Source organism: Pan troglodytes, chromosome 2, assembly GCF_028858775.2.
Source record: "Pan troglodytes isolate AG18354 chromosome 2, NHGRI_mPanTro3-v2.0_pri, whole genome shotgun sequence".
Lineage (NCBI taxonomy): Eukaryota > Metazoa > Chordata > Mammalia > Primates > Hominidae > Pan > Pan troglodytes.
This window is the reverse complement of record NC_086015.1, coordinates 46,325,122-46,342,822: the sequence shown is the minus strand read 5'-3', so window position 1 is coordinate 46,342,822 and position 17,701 is coordinate 46,325,122. Positions and strand designations below refer to the sequence as shown.

The 17,701-nt window shown below is 39.4% G+C and overlaps 1 pseudogene; it reads right to left on the bottom strand.

Moving 5' to 3' along the window:
- Nucleotides 1–9,331: 9,331 nt before the first annotated feature.
- LOC100609126 (sal-like protein 4) overlaps nt 9,332–17,701 on the bottom strand; it is a 36,949-nt pseudogene continuing 28,579 nt past the window's right edge.

Here is a 17,701-nt window from a genome sequence, read left to right as displayed (position 1 = left end):
AACAATGAATATGCATTGTTAATATAATTGGGGAAAAGTTATGTTAAAAATTACCTGGGATGAACCCAGGTCTCTATATTTTAAAAAGACTCTCAGATGATTCTAATTTATACTAAATTTTGGGAACCATTCTTCTAAACCTATTCTTTAAAACCCCTCATCCTTTTTTCAAATTTCAATTAGGATGGTCAAAGAAATATAAGTGAAAGCTGGGAAATAATACTTCCCAATGCCAGAAACACTCAGGAATATCTTCATGGTGAAATGAGATCAGATCCAGAGATGGGCTGACTGATGCATAACTCACTACAAGTAAAGGAAGCACTTGTGGGGAGAAAACCATGGAAGACCTGCTGCCCAACAGAACCCCACTAACATCCCTTGGCTTCCAGCCTGGGAGTTGGAGAAGAGTGCAGGCCGTGAGATGCTTTGGATGTGGTCAATTTCTTTATTTTTATTTTTACTTATTTATTTTATTTTATTTACTTTTTCAAGATGGAGTTTCACTCATGTTGCTCAGGCTGTAGTGCAGTGGAGCAGTCTCGGCTCACTGCAACCTGTGCCTCTCGGGTTCAAGTGATTCTCCTGCCTCAGCCTCCCGAGTGGCTGGAATTACAGGCATGCGCCACCATACCAGGCTAATTTTTGTATTTTTAGTAGAGACAGGGCTTCACCATGTTGGCCAAGTTGTTCTCAAACTCCTGACCTCAAGTGATCCACCCGCCTCGGCTTCCCAAAGTGCTGAGATTACAGTCGTGAGCTACCACGCCAAGCCCTTATTTTTATTTTATTTTTTTTTTGAGACAGGGTCTCACTCTGTCACCCAGGCTGGAGTGCAGTGGCTCAATCTCGGCTCACTGCAACCTCATTCTCCTGGGATCAAGCCATTCTCTCACCTCAGCCTCCCAAGCAGCTGGGACTACAGGCATCTACCACCACGCCTGGCTATTTTTGGGTTTTTTTTTTTTTTTTTTTTTGCATTTTTTTAAATTTTACTTTAAGTTCCGGGATACACGTGCAGAATGTGCAGGTTTGTTACATAGGTATACATGTGCCATGGTGGTTTGCTGCACCCACCAACCCATCATCTAGGTTTTAAGCCCCGAATGCATTAGTTATTTGTCCTAATGCTCTCCCTCCCCTTGCTCCCCACCCCCCAAAGTTTTGCATTTTTAGTAGAGACAGGGTTTCACCGTGTTGCCCAGGCTGGTCTCAAACTGCTGAGCTCAAGTGATCTGCCTGCCTTCGCTTCCCAAAGTGCTGGGATTACAGGCATGAGCCACCACACCAGCCTATGCAGTCAATTTCTAACAATACGTTTATATTTTAGGAAAGTTCTTTCTATTCCTATTTTGAGTGCTTTCATTTTGCTTTCTGGAATGAGTTGATTTTTTTCAAATATTTTTTCACTATGTATCAAAATGTGCATATGTTTTTCTTCCTTAACATGTTAATACAGTGACTTACATTGAAATTTTCCTAAAGTTAAGTCATGTTTGCATAGCTGGAATGAAGCTGATCGTTAATATATTGCTGGATTTAATTTGCCCTTTTTTCTCCCATAATGTTCATCTTTATAAAATGATCTAGGCTTACAGCTTTCTTTTCTTCTTTCTTCCTTTTTCTGATTTTGGTATCATAGTTATGGTAGACTTGCAACATATATTGGGAAGATTTCCATATTTTTACTTGATTAAGTAAAATAGAAGTTTTACTTAAATAATATGAAATTTTTAGTTCCTTGAAAGTCTGGTAGAACTTGCCAGAAGAATTAAGTGGACTTGGTGACATTTTGGTGTGGATATTAGACCACTCTCCTCTATGTTTTTTGGTCTTTTTAAATTTCCTATTTCTTTTGCCAATTTGGCCATTTGACGCCTCGAAAATCATGTGGATTTTTTTCTCCAACTATGAAATTTGCTATTACAAAATTGTATATAACATTCTCTTCAATTTTGTGAAATTCCGCTGCATTTGCAGTTACGGCAGCTTCATCATTCCTAATGTTGTTTATTAGTGTCCTCTCATTTTATCTTGATTAAACTTGTCACCACTTGTCTATTTTATTTGTGTTTCCCCCCAAATGAAAAAGAAAAAAAAAAGTACTCTTATGGGTTCTATTGTTCCATTTCATTGGCCTCTGTTTTTATATTTACTGTTTACTTTGAAGATTACTTTGATTTTTTTCTTAGCTTCTTCAGTTGAAGCCTCAGTTTACTTATTTTAAAAATATCATATTTTCTAATAAATGTTTAAGGCTGTACTTATTTTTAGTATGGTTGGCTGTATCCCAGAGATTTATATATGTAATGCCTCTTGTCATTAATTTCTAATTTGGTCTATAAGTTGTTTCATTTTTTCTTGCTGACATTCATATATTTTGGAAGCATTATTTCTATTCTAATCCAATAAATCATTTTGGGGAGATTTTAAATTTAGTTTTTCTTTTTTGCTATAATTTGTTTATTATAAATTTGCTTACAGAGTTTTTCTTTTTGGAAAAAATTGAAATGTGCTTTTAAGCCTAAAATATGCTTATTTTTGGTGAATTTTCCACATTTGTTTAAAAAGAATGTTTCCACTTTGATGTTGGGTACAGCTTTCTTTATATAGCTGTTATATCAAGCTTGTTATTTAAGTCCTTTAAAGTCTTACTGATTATTTACCTATTGATTTCTATGTTTGATCTTAGCCAAAAGGCCAAAAAGCAATGCCTATTGATTTCTGGAGATATGTGCTAATCTCTATATCAGTTAGCTATTGCTGCAAAACAAACTGCCTCAAAACTCAAGCACTTAAAATAATCATTTGTTATCACTCATGCACCTGTGGTCAGCTGGAACTCAGTTGATCTATAATGCACTTGGCTGAGTGCCTCCACTCTAGGCTGTGGTGGCCAGGGTGGCTATTGTGGCTCCTAACTGCACGTCTATGGGTCAACTAAGGTGGCAGTAGTTGATTCTGATGCCTACAGCAAGTCTGTGGGTTAGCTGGAAGACCAGATCAGCAGGGAATAAAACTGCCCTTACCAAGCCAACTTGTTGGTCCAACAATCAGGAGAACATGCACTTGTGTCAAGAATTCTGTTACATCCAGTTTTATAATCTGCCCTGAGCCTGACTTAACACTCTAAAGACCTATGTGGTGGGTTACATGGTGGTCCCAAAAATATACGTACAAGTCCTAAGCCCCAATACCTGTGAATACAGCCTTACTTGGAAATAGTGTCTTTGCAGATATAATTAAGAATCTCAATATGACGTCATCCTGGATATAGCATGGGCCCTAAATCCAATGACAAAATGTATTTTTTCAAAGACAGCAAAAGAGAAGGCACGGAGACACACAGAGGAGAACATGATGTGAAGATAAAAGCAGAGATTAGTAATGTATTTACAAGTCGAAAATGCCAAAAATGGCTGGAAACCACCAGAAGCTAGGAGGGAGGCACAGAATCCATTCTCCCTCAGGGTTGGCCTCTAGAAGGAGCCAACCCTGCTGACACCTTGATTTAGGACCTCTGGCCTCCAGAACTGAGAAATAATAAATTAATGTTGTTTTAGGCCACTGGTTTATGGTTATTTGTCACAGCAGTGTCTTAGTCTGTTTGGGCTACTACAATTACCATAGATGGAGTGGCTTATAAGCAACACAAATTTATTTCTTACAGTTCTAGAGGCTGGAAATCCGAGATCAGAGTGCCAGCATGGTCAAGTTCTGGTAAGGGCTCTCTTCCAGGTTACAGACTGCTGACTTCTCACAGTGTCTTCACATAGTAGAAGGGGCAGAGAAGCTCTCTGGGACTTCTTTATAAGGACACTAATTCCATTCATGAGGACTCCACACACAAGCTGCTCCCACAAATGTCCCCTAGGTCTTGTTGACACACAGTAAAAAGTTCCATAAGTTCCATTGACATTTAGGCTATTTCTTCTCCATCGAGGCTGTGCTAGGGTCTGTCTAGTGTTTGGCCTGGAAGAAATGACAAATAATGGCAGAAAGTCTTGAGAATCAGTACCTCTTTGTGAGGCACAAATTCAAGTGAGGTTAACATGATTTCCAGGCGAGGGGAAGCTATTCTTCTCTGGCAGAGGGAAGAAATTGCTTTTGCCAACTCAGAGAGTTCAAAGGAATGTCAGGGTTTAAGATAGTTTCATTCAGCTACAAAAACGTTCCCAACTCAGGTCTCAAGCTCTCACAAGACTATGTGACCACCTCACATAGTCTTTTCTGCTGTGCTGCCATCATAATCAGATTCTGGGTCTGATTTTTCAACACAATCTGACCTGTGACTGCTTCAGACAATGATCTCCTTAAAAGCTGCCATAGAAGTATGAGATGTCAGGATAATAGTTACTGTTGGAAAGTAGGAGAAAGTAATTGGAAGATGGCATAAGAGGGCCTTCATAGATGCTGATAAATTCAAATGTATTAATCCAGGGACTGGTTATATGGTTGTGCTTGCTTTGTGAAAATTCATCAAAGTCTGTAGTTATAACATGTGCACTTTTCTATAGGTTACACGTAAATAAAAAATATTCCTTTAAAAAAAACTTTAAAATAATAAAAGCTGCCATACAAGCTCCCTGGCTTTAAAATATGTTGACTGCCTTGATCCAACCATTCTCTTGTGTTGTCATAAATAATCAAACTATTACACATTGATTTTAAAAAGCATTATTTCCATAGCAATTAAGAGAAGCTATCCAGCCTCTTAAGACGTTGCCCTATCAGCTGGGCATGGTGGCTCACAGCTGTAATCCCAACACTTTGTGAGGCTGAGGCGGGTAGATCACCTGAGGTCAGGAGTTCACGACCAGACTGGCCAACATGGTGAAACTCAGTCTCTACTAAAAATACAAAAATTACCTGGACGTGGTTGTGGAAGCCTGCAATCCCAGCTACTCGGGAGGCTGAGGCAGAAGAATTGCTTGAAACTGGTAGGTAGAGGTTGCAGTGAGCTGAGATTGTGGCACTGCACTCCAGCTTGGACTACAAGAGCTAGACTCCATCTCAAAAAAAAATTGCCTTATAATGAGTTCTTGAGAAATCAGAGGCTGAGGCAAGGATTAATGCGCTAACACTTTACTTTGAAGATACAAGCCCATAAGAGTGAGGGAGAAGGAAATATGAAGTGAAACAAGAAAAAAATGTGTGAGGCAGTGCAAGGTAATTAATTACTGCACTGAGCACTGCTTCACAACGAAGCCACAAAGAGACACAGTAGGTCCATATCTGACAACTTTTATGTTCCACTTCAAATCTCAGCCGTATTTCCTACTCCAATCACTTCTGCAGCAACAGTTCTACACAGGTCTCAATCACTTTTATACAGGTGCAACCTGAGAGTATCTTTCCTTGGTTTCTCTCCTCCTGCTCCAGGGTCACTCTAATGCCATGGTGGGATGCTGGGAGAGCCCACTCAGCACTTACGCATGTACAACTTGGAAGTACCCAGGAGTTAACATCGATGGGGAAACAGGAGCTAATGGATAAGTGTTCCCCTTTCATGTTCCCAGAAGGATAATTCTTAGATGCATTTCACAAAGCTCTTTAGATCACCTGATATCACTGAGCATCAATCACCACCCATAGTGGTGCCTACTTAATAATGTATCTTTATACTGGCTTTCTCACCTTCTCTGTTTCACTCCCCATGTCTCTCATTCCTACTCCTTGGGATCATTTCCCAAGTAAATTATCTGTTTGCTAGCTTTGTCTCTGGCTCTGCTTTAGGGGGAACAAACAAAGCAAAATCTTTCAACAGGAAGTTTGTCCAGCATGCACAACAGATCACAAGCAGCAACTACACCTTGAAGTGGTCCACAGGAGAGATAGGATCCCTCCTATTTCCCATTTTCACTGGTCAAACCTTACCTCACAAGGAGACAACTCCAAGTCTTTCCAGGTTGTGTCATCTGGTCCATTCTCAACCATTCAGGAAGCCTAATCTCATGTTTGAAGGGTGACCTGATGGGATAGGGTGGGGGTAGGAGAAGGGATGGATCAAAGCAATCCAATAAGGTGCACAAGTTTAGTGTCCCATACAAGGAAGGAAATTATATTCAGAAAAGCAAGACAGTGGGAAGTTGGCAGAGTTTGAGAGTCTACAAAACAGTCATATGGAGAATCTGTCCAAAAAGCTATTGAAGCTCAGGTCTGGAGCTCAGAAGAGAGGCCAGAGCTGGAGATGTGGATTTGAGAATAGTCAGGGCACGAGAGGCTTGGAGGCTGTGGTGAGGATGAAGTCAATCTAAAGAAGGGAACAGAGAAGTGTCCAAGTGTCCTTGGTATCCGAGGGGGGCAGAGAGTGCAGAGGAAAGGAACTAAGGGGAGAAAACAATTTGAGTGAGGAGAACAGGTGGATGTTCTGTTGTAGAAGCAAAAGGAGAGAGGGGAAGAGTGGACAAAATGCTGTGAGGGGGTCAAGCAAAAGAAGACTGAGAAAGAATCTGTCCTGTCTGGCAATTAGAAATTCATCTGTAAATCCTATGAAAATTCTGCTGCAGTGGGAATATGGGCATGCAAGCCAGACCACAGTGGGCGAGGAGAAAACAGGAGGCAAAGTGGTACCAGCCTCCATAGATGCTCTCAGAGGAACTTCAGAATGTTGGCCGGGAGGGGAAGCTGCTAAAGTCAGGGAGGGAAAAGAGGAGCTAATATTTACCTGGCAAGGGGCTTCCACAAAAAGTCCTCACCAACTGTACTCCACAATCCTGGGAGAAAGGGATCACCCCAGAAAGAGAGAAGAGGAAATCAAGGCTCAGTGAAATTGCTGGTCCAAGGTCACAAGACCAGTAAAGGTTGAGTTTGCACCCAGGAATTTGCACCTAAGATTGTATGACTCTGATTTTTCTGCTACATTATGCACTGGAGAAGGAAACAAAGATCTAGGAAGGGCCCTTCAGGCTGGGAGGGACTGGCGTTCATGTACAGGTGAAGAGAATACATGGTGGAAATTGTCCCACAGGTGGTGGGAGGTAGGGGGAGAATGCCACAGGTACATAATTGGTTGAAAAATTCAACAAATAACAAAACCATGGACATGCTTTTATCCCTGTCTTGGGGTTCTCTTTATTTTCAATCTCTAAATTAATGGATAGCCCTTAGATTCCTTGCCCAGAAATTAGGTTATGTTGCTTCCTAAAATAGCACTGGGTCTGGAGAAGCATAAGCAAGTGGGTGCAAGGAGCCTCTTACGCACAGGCCCAGGCCTAAAATATTTCTCTCTAGGGATGGAAACAATATTATATAATGAACAAGAAATACCAGCATTGCTGTGGAAGTGGCAAAAAATGTAAAAGAAAAGGTTTCTTTTCTTGTCTATAATTTTTAAGTTTTAATTTTGAAATAATTACAGGTTCACAGGAAGTAAAATAAGTAAGTTTTTGGGGGGGAAATTCAAAATGTATTTTCCAACAGACAGACAGCATCAGCAGGTACAACAAAAGGGGTTTCTCCATAGAGCATACATTCACAAGGCATTATTAGCTCAACAGTGAGAAAGCCACCAGTGTGTTTTCCGTGACACCCATTTCACAGTCTAAACAGTCTATTATTGTGTTCATTTACAATTCCAGAAGAAAAGGCACAACTTGGCAGAAATAATAATAATAATAATATCTGGGGAATTCTAAAGTCAGGTGAAATAACTAAGAGACAACACCTTGACTAACAGTCTTGGATCCACTGTTCAGCCAGGGTCTTCCACCTAGAGGGAAAAGACTTTTCTCCCAGAAGCTAGAGTCTTTCTTTCTTTCTCCTTTCTTGTTAAACTATGAAAGCAATGTTTCATTTGCTCAATATTACACTTACAAAAGGAGATTACAAAAAAAGGCATCACAAAAACCTCTTGGACGTTCAGCTCTTCCCATCAATACAACTCCTAGATTTTAGACAGGGCCTGGGAATACTTCATCGGTCTTAAAATAGGAAAACAGACACTATAGCTACAAAAGAATTTAAAAATAAATGAGGTAGATAAATTAAAGCTTTTATACCCAGGAATTGCCTATTCCAACTTCATAGCCTTCATGAAATATTCAGGAAGAAAACAAAAAAAAATCTTCATAATTACTTGGCTTAAGTCCCAATTATGTTGAATTAAGGAAATTCAACAAAAAAAATTAGTATGTGAACGTGTGATAGGAAACACACCCTTCCATGAGTTTCTTCTCAAGAATGAAAACCCAGTTCTTCAATAGAGTAGGCACTGACAAACCAAATTAAGTCACCTGAAATTCCCTGCTCAGGTGCCCACCTCTTCTGGGGTTCAGGAAGAGGACAGCACCTGGGAAGTGTGGGGAGGACACTGGCACTCTCAGGGCTCCAACTGGACTGCATTTAAGCAGCAACACACACACTGACTCCTTAAGGACTATTGTAAGTCCATCTGAGGGCATCCGACTTATGGTTCTAAAGTTGAAGCAGGACAGGCGCAGTGGCTCACACCTGTAATCCCAGCGCTATGGGAGGCCAAGGTGGGCAGATCATTTGCGGTCAGGAGTTTGAAACCAGCCTGACCAACATGGTAAAACCCCATCTCTATTAAAAATACAAAAAAATTAGCCAGGCATGGGGGCGCATGCCTGTAGTCCCAGCTACTCAGGAGGCTGAGGCAGGAGAATCACTTGAACCCAGGAGGTGGAGGCTGCAGTGAGCCGAGATCACGCCACTGCACTCCAGCCTGGGTGAAAGAGTGAGACTCCATCTCAAAAAAAAAAAAAAAAGTTGAAGCAATTTTATAATTCTACAACCTTAGTTTTATTTTTTTAAAGTACATTCAGAAAAGCAAACAATAAGATGGGGACAGGGTTGGGGTATATAAATAGGCCCCTAAATAGATGGCAGACCTTGTCCTTTTACCCATGTACAGTCATCATGGAAGTATACAGTACCCCTCTCCCCTCAGTTAGGCTAAGTCATTGTCTTTTCCATGTTGGTTCAACAAGTTCCAATGATTCTACCTTGAAATAGGTAACCAGTCTTTGGAAAAAATTCTAGGTTGTGCAAAGGTTCTATGTATACAGTTTGTCACAAGTACAAAAGCTACTTTGCAAGACCCGCTTCTTTCCAAAATTTGTTTTTAATGCTAGTCTTTATTTGTTTTGATATGAACATTTGTTGTTGTTTGATTTTTCAATTTTTTGCAAAGCAGCATAGCAACAGTCGTGATTGTGGGACTTGCCTGAGGTTGCGATCACAACCTTCAAAAACATCATTTGCATATCAGTAAGAAAAAGAAAACGGGAGATGAGTGTTTACCAAAAAAGCAGATTCTAGAGATTTCACACTGTCTGCATTTCTCCTTCCATGCAAGTTCTCCTTTAGCTTAGCTGACTGCAATCTTGTTTTCTTCCAGGAAGTGAGGGAACGCTGTCAGTAGCACCTGGTTTTTCCACATCTGCACTGATGCCTGATTGGGAGCCATCCATCTTGAAGACGGTGGTGTTATTCACAATGGAGCTGGCTCCCAAGGAAAGCAGGAGGTTAGGAACACCCCCACTCCGGACCACAGAGATCTCACTGGTCTTCATGGCCAGACTGCCACTCGGCATGCTGGGCTACTGGTTCCACACAACAGGGTCCACGTTCACCGAAGGGGCCAGGATTTCCTTGGGAAACATTTCTGAGACTTTTTTCTGTCTGTACTTAACAGAGCCATGGTGTTCTCGATGGCCAGCTTCCTCCCACAGCCGGCTGAGTTACTGTTCGCCCCGTGGATCATGTAATGGACCTTGAAGTTGACTTTGGTGGTAAAATTCGCCCACAAATGTTGCCTACAAAAGACTTCTCTCCAGTGTAGGTCCACCCGTGAATGTGAAGAGCACCAGCGGACGAGAAGTTCTTCCCACACCACATGCAGCCATGTTGCTTGGCCTGTTGGCGTGGCTGGGCTGCTAACAAAGCGGTCATCCTGGGGACAATGTTAAGGGTCCCAAAAAGGTGCCAGGAACTTCAACTTTGACATAGGTTGGCTGGGATCAGATAAACACGGAAGGGAGACTGCTCTGACACTTGTGCTTGTAGAGGACCGCCTCATCTTTGGTTTTGAGGTCGACTGTGGAGATGTTCGGTGGCTTCCTCTTCCCTTTCTTGGATGGTTCTAGCGTGACAATGGAGAAAGGACTCTGGAAGAGCACCGAGCCCAGCATCTGAGGAAGCAAATCACTTGCGAGAGGAGACATGACGTTTGGGAACAACCTGGTTCCATCTGGCTTCAGAGCAAAGGGCGTCAGCACTGGGGACAGAGAGCTGGTGGCAGAAGGGATGTTGGCAGAAGGAATGTTGGCAGAAGGGATGTTGGCTTGAAGTAGTTTGGCTTGTTTCAAGGCATCTGGAGACAGACCTTGGCTTCCAGCTTTCTGGCTGAGCAAAGTCACAGCCATAGAAACCTGCTGGGACATGCGACTGCCCAAGGTCGTCGCCTACCACCAAAGTGGAGAGCATGGGAGGTCCACATGTGCACCTGGATGGATCTGCTGGGTGAGCTGGACCTGCTGTACCTCCTGCTGCAGACATAGGATCTGCTCAAGCACACATGGGTGCTGGTACAGGCAGCGCATCTGCACTCTGCTGATTCATCACCACCTTGGTGTCTCATAGTGCCTGCAAGATCACATTTGTGTTGGCCACTTTGCCTTTGGGTAAATAAATTATGTCTTGGGGGTGGCGGCAGGACAGTCTCTGTCTTTAGGTACATCACAGAGTCCACAACTGGCTTCACTCACTGCTTGGACTGGGTGGTTGGTAGCTAAGTACAGCTCTGGAGAAGTCCTCTGAAGACACTGGCCTCTCGCTGTCATTCATGAGAACAGGTAGATTTTTAGTGTGATTTTTTTCTTATGTTCCAGGAACTCGGAGATGCTAAAGAACTCTACAGAGCATTTCTCACAGACACACGTCTCCTGACGAAGCCACTTTACTGTGGGTTCATCCTCACTCGTCTCATCATCATTCCCTGGGTGGGTCACTGGAGCACCCAGCTTCCCTGCCACTGGTGCCACTGGGGCCACAAGAACTGACCCCGGAGTTTGCAGATGCAGCTCCAGCAGCAGTGGTAAAGGACATTGTGATATTATTTATTTAATATCAAAACAAACACAAAATAAGTTACCTTCCTAGCTGCATTACTATCAAAGAAATGAAAATGAAAGATGAGAATCAATATGGAATTTCATTGTATTGATATTGTTTTTCTATTTTGCCATGAGAAAATATTCATGTGTCATTTGTGTGTTTAAATTTTTTTGAGAATGAATGAGAAGTTCTAGCATGATAATAGCTGCATAAGATAACATCTTCCCTCTTTCCCTTATAATCATGTTAAAACTTCATTTTAAGCAAAACTAGACTCCTACTATTCTTATCCAAAGTTCAGCAGTTTTAAATAAATAAATGCTCTTCATTTTGTTGTTTGCCCTTGGTCTATTCCAAAGCTCTGAAATGATTTTTTTTACAGTTTTGTTCAGTTTTATAATTGTTTTTGAAGAGAGCATTTGCTTACCTTTTCACTCCATAACACTGGAACTCTATCATTTAATTTTTATTTGTGTTTATGGTTTTTTTTCTGATTTTATTTTTATTAGAGTCTGTATTCGTTTTCTAAGACTGTTGTAACAAGGTACCACACACTGGGTGACTTAAAACAACAGAAATTTATTTTCTCACAGTTAGGAAACTAGAAGTCTGAAATCAAGGTGTGGGTGGGGCCCGCCTCTCTGGGAAGGCTGTAGGGGAGAATCTGTTTCATGCCTTTCTCTTCGCTTCTGGTGTTGCTGGCAATCCTCGGCTTGTGGACACATCACTCCAGTCTCTGCTTCTGTCGTCATATTGCATTCCATTTGTGAATCTTCAGATCATCTTCCCACTCTGTATGTCTGCCTCTGTCTCTTCTCCTCTTCTTATAAGGACACCAATCATGTTGGATTGGGGCTGTGAAGGTTGTCAGAATAAAAACAAAGTCACTTGTGTTAAAAATCCTCACAAATAGAGCCAAGAAACACCATGAAGGAAGAGTTCTCATGCACAAATATCTGATAACAAGAATTACGACAAAAGCCTGCAAAAACTAAAGCTGTGCACAAAGGCCATCACAACCTTACACACACACAAATTCTTCTGCAAGGACATCTGCCCAGCAACTGCCTGTCTAATCTTGGACTGGCACCACTCTTATTATTGATTCTTGGAGCTAAGGACAAGTATCCCGAAACAATTATGTAATTATCCTCATTTTTTCTTTAAAAAGTTTGTCTGTCTTTACTTCCCTAAATATACACATAGTTTACTATGGCACACATGTTCCCATTGCAGTGCCCTATTCCCAAATAAACATTTTTCTCTTAGAGCCCCCCTCTTTGTTATTTAGATTAATAAAAATGATATCTCAGAAGTGGGACCCAAGTGTACCCACCTCAAAGGAATCAGCAGCCCCTGGTATCAAGTGAGGTAATCGGCAGCCGCTGGTATCAAGTGAGGCATCAACTGAGCCCTTTGTGCTCTATGCTGCCATGAGTTACATTTTCTGCTCTAGTAAATACCCTTTTAAATTCTTGGACTCCCTTCCCTCAGTGAATTCTTTGTCAGTTTCTGAGATAATAAAAGATGTTTTGTCTTTTCTGGCAGGTGCTATCTGGAATAAGAACAATGTTTTTCTGATTTGAGTCCTCTAGTTTCCAAAGAATTTACATTTTGTCTGGGTCTGCATGCCTGGTATAGTATTTTGTGTGGTCTGCATGCCTGGCTTAAAATTTTTGTGAACACTTTTATTTTTTGTTTAATTTGGGTTTGGTCATGTGTGTCTGTAAATGATCTGGCTCCTTTTTCCCCCTTGCTTGTTTCTAAACATTTTCTGAGAGCAAAAACAAACACTCTAAATGGTGGGCACAAGACAGCCAATTAAAAACCACTAGGACAGTCACCACTATCTAAAACATCAGTCCAAACTCCGTGACAGGAATTATAGAATTTTCTTCACTCTTGAGAGATTAATATAAAACAAAAATGATATTCTCAAACATTAAGGCATGCCAGGTTTTCAGGGACTCCTGCCAATTACATGACTTTTCCTCATGCATTTCTTTTTATTTAAAAAAATTTTTTTTTGTAGAAATGGTGTTTCACTATGTTGCCCAGGATGGTCATGAACTCCTGGCCTCAAGTGATCCTCCTGCCTTGGCTTCCCAAAACACTGGAATTGCAGGCATGAGCCACCATGCCCAGCCATGTTTTTAAACCAGTGGCTATCATGGGGATCATTCGAACTCCCCAAACTTGTTTTACTTAAAGCTGAATTAGAAACTGTAACTGCAGAGTTAACATGTAGAGCCTTCTAAGTTTTCTATATCTCTATTTTTTTTCTGCCCACTTTGAATCTGCTGATTTTTCTACTTGTGTTGAGATAAACACACCGCTTATGGCATTCCAGACAAGATTTTTTTTTACAGTCTTAAAGGGCTTTCAAACTAATGGCTTTACAACTTACAACAGCTCCATGGCAACCAACAATCTAGACATGAAATGTAAATTTGAGTTTGCCTGAAAAACAATTGCTTAGGGTGATGGAATAGTTAATTAAGGGATTGATATTCTGAAATAAAATAGACTACCTATCAGGGTAAATAACATTTAGCTATATGAACAGACCCCATTTTCTAAGAAATATAATTTGGATCCAACTCTCTTTTATAAACCAATAAGTATATATTGCTAAGTATTTAAAATTCTAAAGTTATGTTAAATAAAGTGATACTCATTGAATGTCCAAGTCATTTCCAAATAAGATAAATTCCAAAACATAAATAAATGTTTATAAATTAGGCTCTCAGATTAAACAGGTCAAAATCTTAAGCTCAGAGCAATAATATGAGGTGTCTCTCTGGCATAAAAATGCCTTTCTTTGTCTGCCATGCCCAGAAAAAGCAAACAAAGCAAAACAAAAAACCTGCTAAAATGCTTTCTCACCCACATTGACTAATCAAGCAAACCAGACAAAAAAAAAAAACCATAAATTTGTTACTAAAACACCCAAGGCTATTTGGAGATTTGATTTTTCTTATACAATTCAGCCAATTCATGCTGAAAAATAAACAATTGAATGTTTCACCCTAAATTCATTTGAAACCGATAAACAAAAAGAGGGGGTATAAAGGGGCAAAAGAGATTTTGAAAAAGAAAACCAAACTGTTTTGTTCAAAATTTTGGTCCACAGCCTTCATTAGACTACCTATCAGGGTAAATAACATTTAGCTATATGAACAGACCCCATTTTCTAAGAAATATAATTTGGATCCAACTATCTTTTATAAACCAATAAGTGTATATTACTATGTATTACTATCTCATGACTAAAATTCTAAAATGAAAGCTGTAAGATCTTTATTGTGGCTTGTGTATCTATATGTGTTTACACATTTTGTATGTTGTATCTGCATGGTAAAATCTGGCATAGTCAGCTAGAAATCCTTTAAGGAATTCTATTCAGATTGGCTCAGATAAATGAGTGCTTATATAAATTATGGAGTAATCAACCCAAATGCCTTTTAGTGCATGTGACTTAAGTATTTCTTTAATAAATAAGCTGGCTTTAAATTTGTTGAAATAAAAATAAAAACATCTTCAGAATTTCAGCATACATTTTTGTCTGGGTTTACTAGTCAGATAGGATTATATTTGTCTCTGCTAGATATTTTAAGATAATAAAACTATAAACCCAGCCTAAAAACATAATGATCTCTGTTTGTGTAACTCTTTGACAAGTAAGACTAATTTAATAGTGTTGGCTTAATAAAAACAGCTATGTCTTCTAAGCCATCAGCAAAATATCCATATAATTAACTTTCAAGTTCTTACTTAGGTGAACACCTGATATTCACAGACTGTACACATGTTTAACAGGGAAATTACTTGAAATGATGAGTAGCTTTATCTCATATCTCAGTTTTCATAAGTAATTTAGGTAATGTTGATAAAAATAAATAAATTAGGTAAATGTAAATGGAATAAATATTTATAATGAATTTTTTGTGTGATTTAAAGTTCTAAAGTTATGTTAAATTAAGTGATACTCATTGAATGTCCAAGTCATTTCCAAATAACATAAATTCCAAAACACAAATTACTGAACATAAATATTTTTGTCTTTGGCTTCTTAAATTTTATAGAAAGACTAAGTATATTTGAGTCTAACAATACATAAAAATTACATTATGGGGAAATGTTTCTAAAATAATAAAATTCTCATTTATAAAATACCAATATGTGACAGACAGTTCAAAATTGCTCCCTTTGCTTGGCAAAGAATTTATGACTAAAAGCAAATGCAACAAACATGAAAATAGACAAATGGGACTTTTTTTTTTTTGAGACAGAGTCTCGCTATGTCACCCAGGCTGGAGTGCAGTGGCACAATCTCAGCTCACTGCAAGCTTCGCCTCCCAGGTTTGTGCCATTCTCCTGCCTCAGCCTCCCAAGTAGCTGGGATTACAGGTGCCCGCCACCACACCCAGCTAATTTTTTGTATTTTTAGTAGAGACAGGGTTTCACCATGTTAGCCAGGATGGTCTTGATCTCCTGACCTCGTGATCCACCTGCCTCGGCCTCCCAAAGTTCTGGGGACAAATGGGACTTTATTAAACTAAAAAGCTACTGCACAGCAAAATAAATAATCAACAGAGTGAAAGACAACCTACAGAATGGGAGAAAACATTTGCAAACTATGCATCTGACAAGGGACTAATATTCGGAATCTACAAGGAACTAAAATATCTCAACCACAACAAAAAACAAATAGCCCTGTTGAAAACTGGGCAAAGGACATGAATAGGCATTTTTCAAAAGAAGACATACAAATGACCAAGAAGCAGATGAAAAGATGCTCAACATCACTAATCAGTGGAGAATTGTTCATTATAACCAAGGTGAGATGCCATCTTATATCAATGAGAATGGCTATTATTAAAAAGTCCAAAAATTACAGATGTTGGTGAGGATATGGAAAAAAGGGAATTCTTAAACACAATTGGTAGGGATGTAAATTAGTACAACCTCTACAGGAAACGGTATGGATATTTCTTATAGAACTTAAAGTAGAACTACCTTTTAATCCAGCAAGCCAACTACTGGGTATCTACTCAAAGGAAAATAAATCATTACATAAAAAGGATATCTGCACTCATATGTTTATTGTAGCACTATTCACAAGAGCAAAGATATGGGATCTACTTAAATATCCATCAATGATGGATAAAGAAAATGTGGCATATATATACATCGTGAAATACTCCTCAGCTATGAAAAGAATAAAATCATGTATTTTGCAAAAACACCCATGAAACTACAGGTTATTAAGTGAAATAACTCAGAAACAGAAAGTCAAATACTGCATGTCCTCACTTAGAAGTGAGAGCTAGGCTGGGTGCAGTGTAATCTCTGCACTTTGGGAGGCCAAGATGGGTAGATCACTTGAGGCCAGGAGTTCAGGACCAGCCTGGCCAACATGGAAAAACCCCACCTCTACTAAAAATACAAAAATTAGTCAGGCATGGTGTCAGGTGCCTGTAATCCCAGCTACTCAGGAGGCTGAGGCAGAAGAATTGCTTGAAACTGGGAGGCAGAGATTGTAGTGAGCTGAGATCACGCCACTGTACTGTAGCCCGGGTGATAGAATGAGACTCTGTCTCAAAAAAAAAAAGTGGGATCTAAATAATGTGCACATATGAACGTATTGTGTGGAATAATGGACACTGGAAACTTGGAAGGGTGGGAGGGTGGAAGGAGGGTGAGGGTTGATAAACTATTTGATGGTTACAATGAACACTATTCAGGTGATGGCTACACTAAAAGTTTGGACTTCAGTGCTATGCAATATACCCATTTAACAAAACTGCACTTGTACCTCCTAAATCTATTTTTTAAACTGCACTTGCACCTCCAAAATCTATAAAAATAAAAATACTTTAAAATAAACATGTTGTCATAACATTTTAAAAAATTTCTTGCTTCCTAGGTTTTCACTAGAAATTAAGGGTACTAAGAATTAAAAATTCTAATTAATATATAAAATTCTGTATATAAAGCATACCAAAGATTTTTATGAGATAAAAATATAAGAAAGGCATAAAAGTCTGTTCTTCATTTAGAATAATAAAAAACACATGTTCTAATTGTAAGTTCAGCAGTTATTAAAGGTTATTTTAAAATATGAATTTAGGAAGGAAATATAAACAAGATAGAAAGAAACCAGTAAGTAGGAGAGAGAGAGATGTAAAGAAAGTTATAAGTATGAGGATATAGTTTTGGTAAAGAGTTAAAAAGAAAAAAGAATAATTTTGTATGGGAAAGAATCGTGTGGCAAATTTTTGTCTGAAAGTCAAATGGCTGGTTATTTAAGAAACAGGAAGTATAGTTCAAGCAGAAAGTCTAAGCATGTCGTGGAAGGTATGTGTACATCACAAAATGTTTGTGAAGGATGAATTTATGGAAGACATTTTTGTGTGTCATCAAGTTGACTATAATTAGAAGGAAATTATAAGTCCTTCTAAAAATTGAGCTGTGATATTAAAAATACAATGATAGGGCTGGGTGTGGTGGCACATGCCTGTAATCCAAGCACTGTGGGAGGCTGAGGCAGGTGAATCACAAGGTCAGGAGATCAAGACCATCCTGGCTAACAGGGTGAAACCCTGTCTCTACTAAAAAA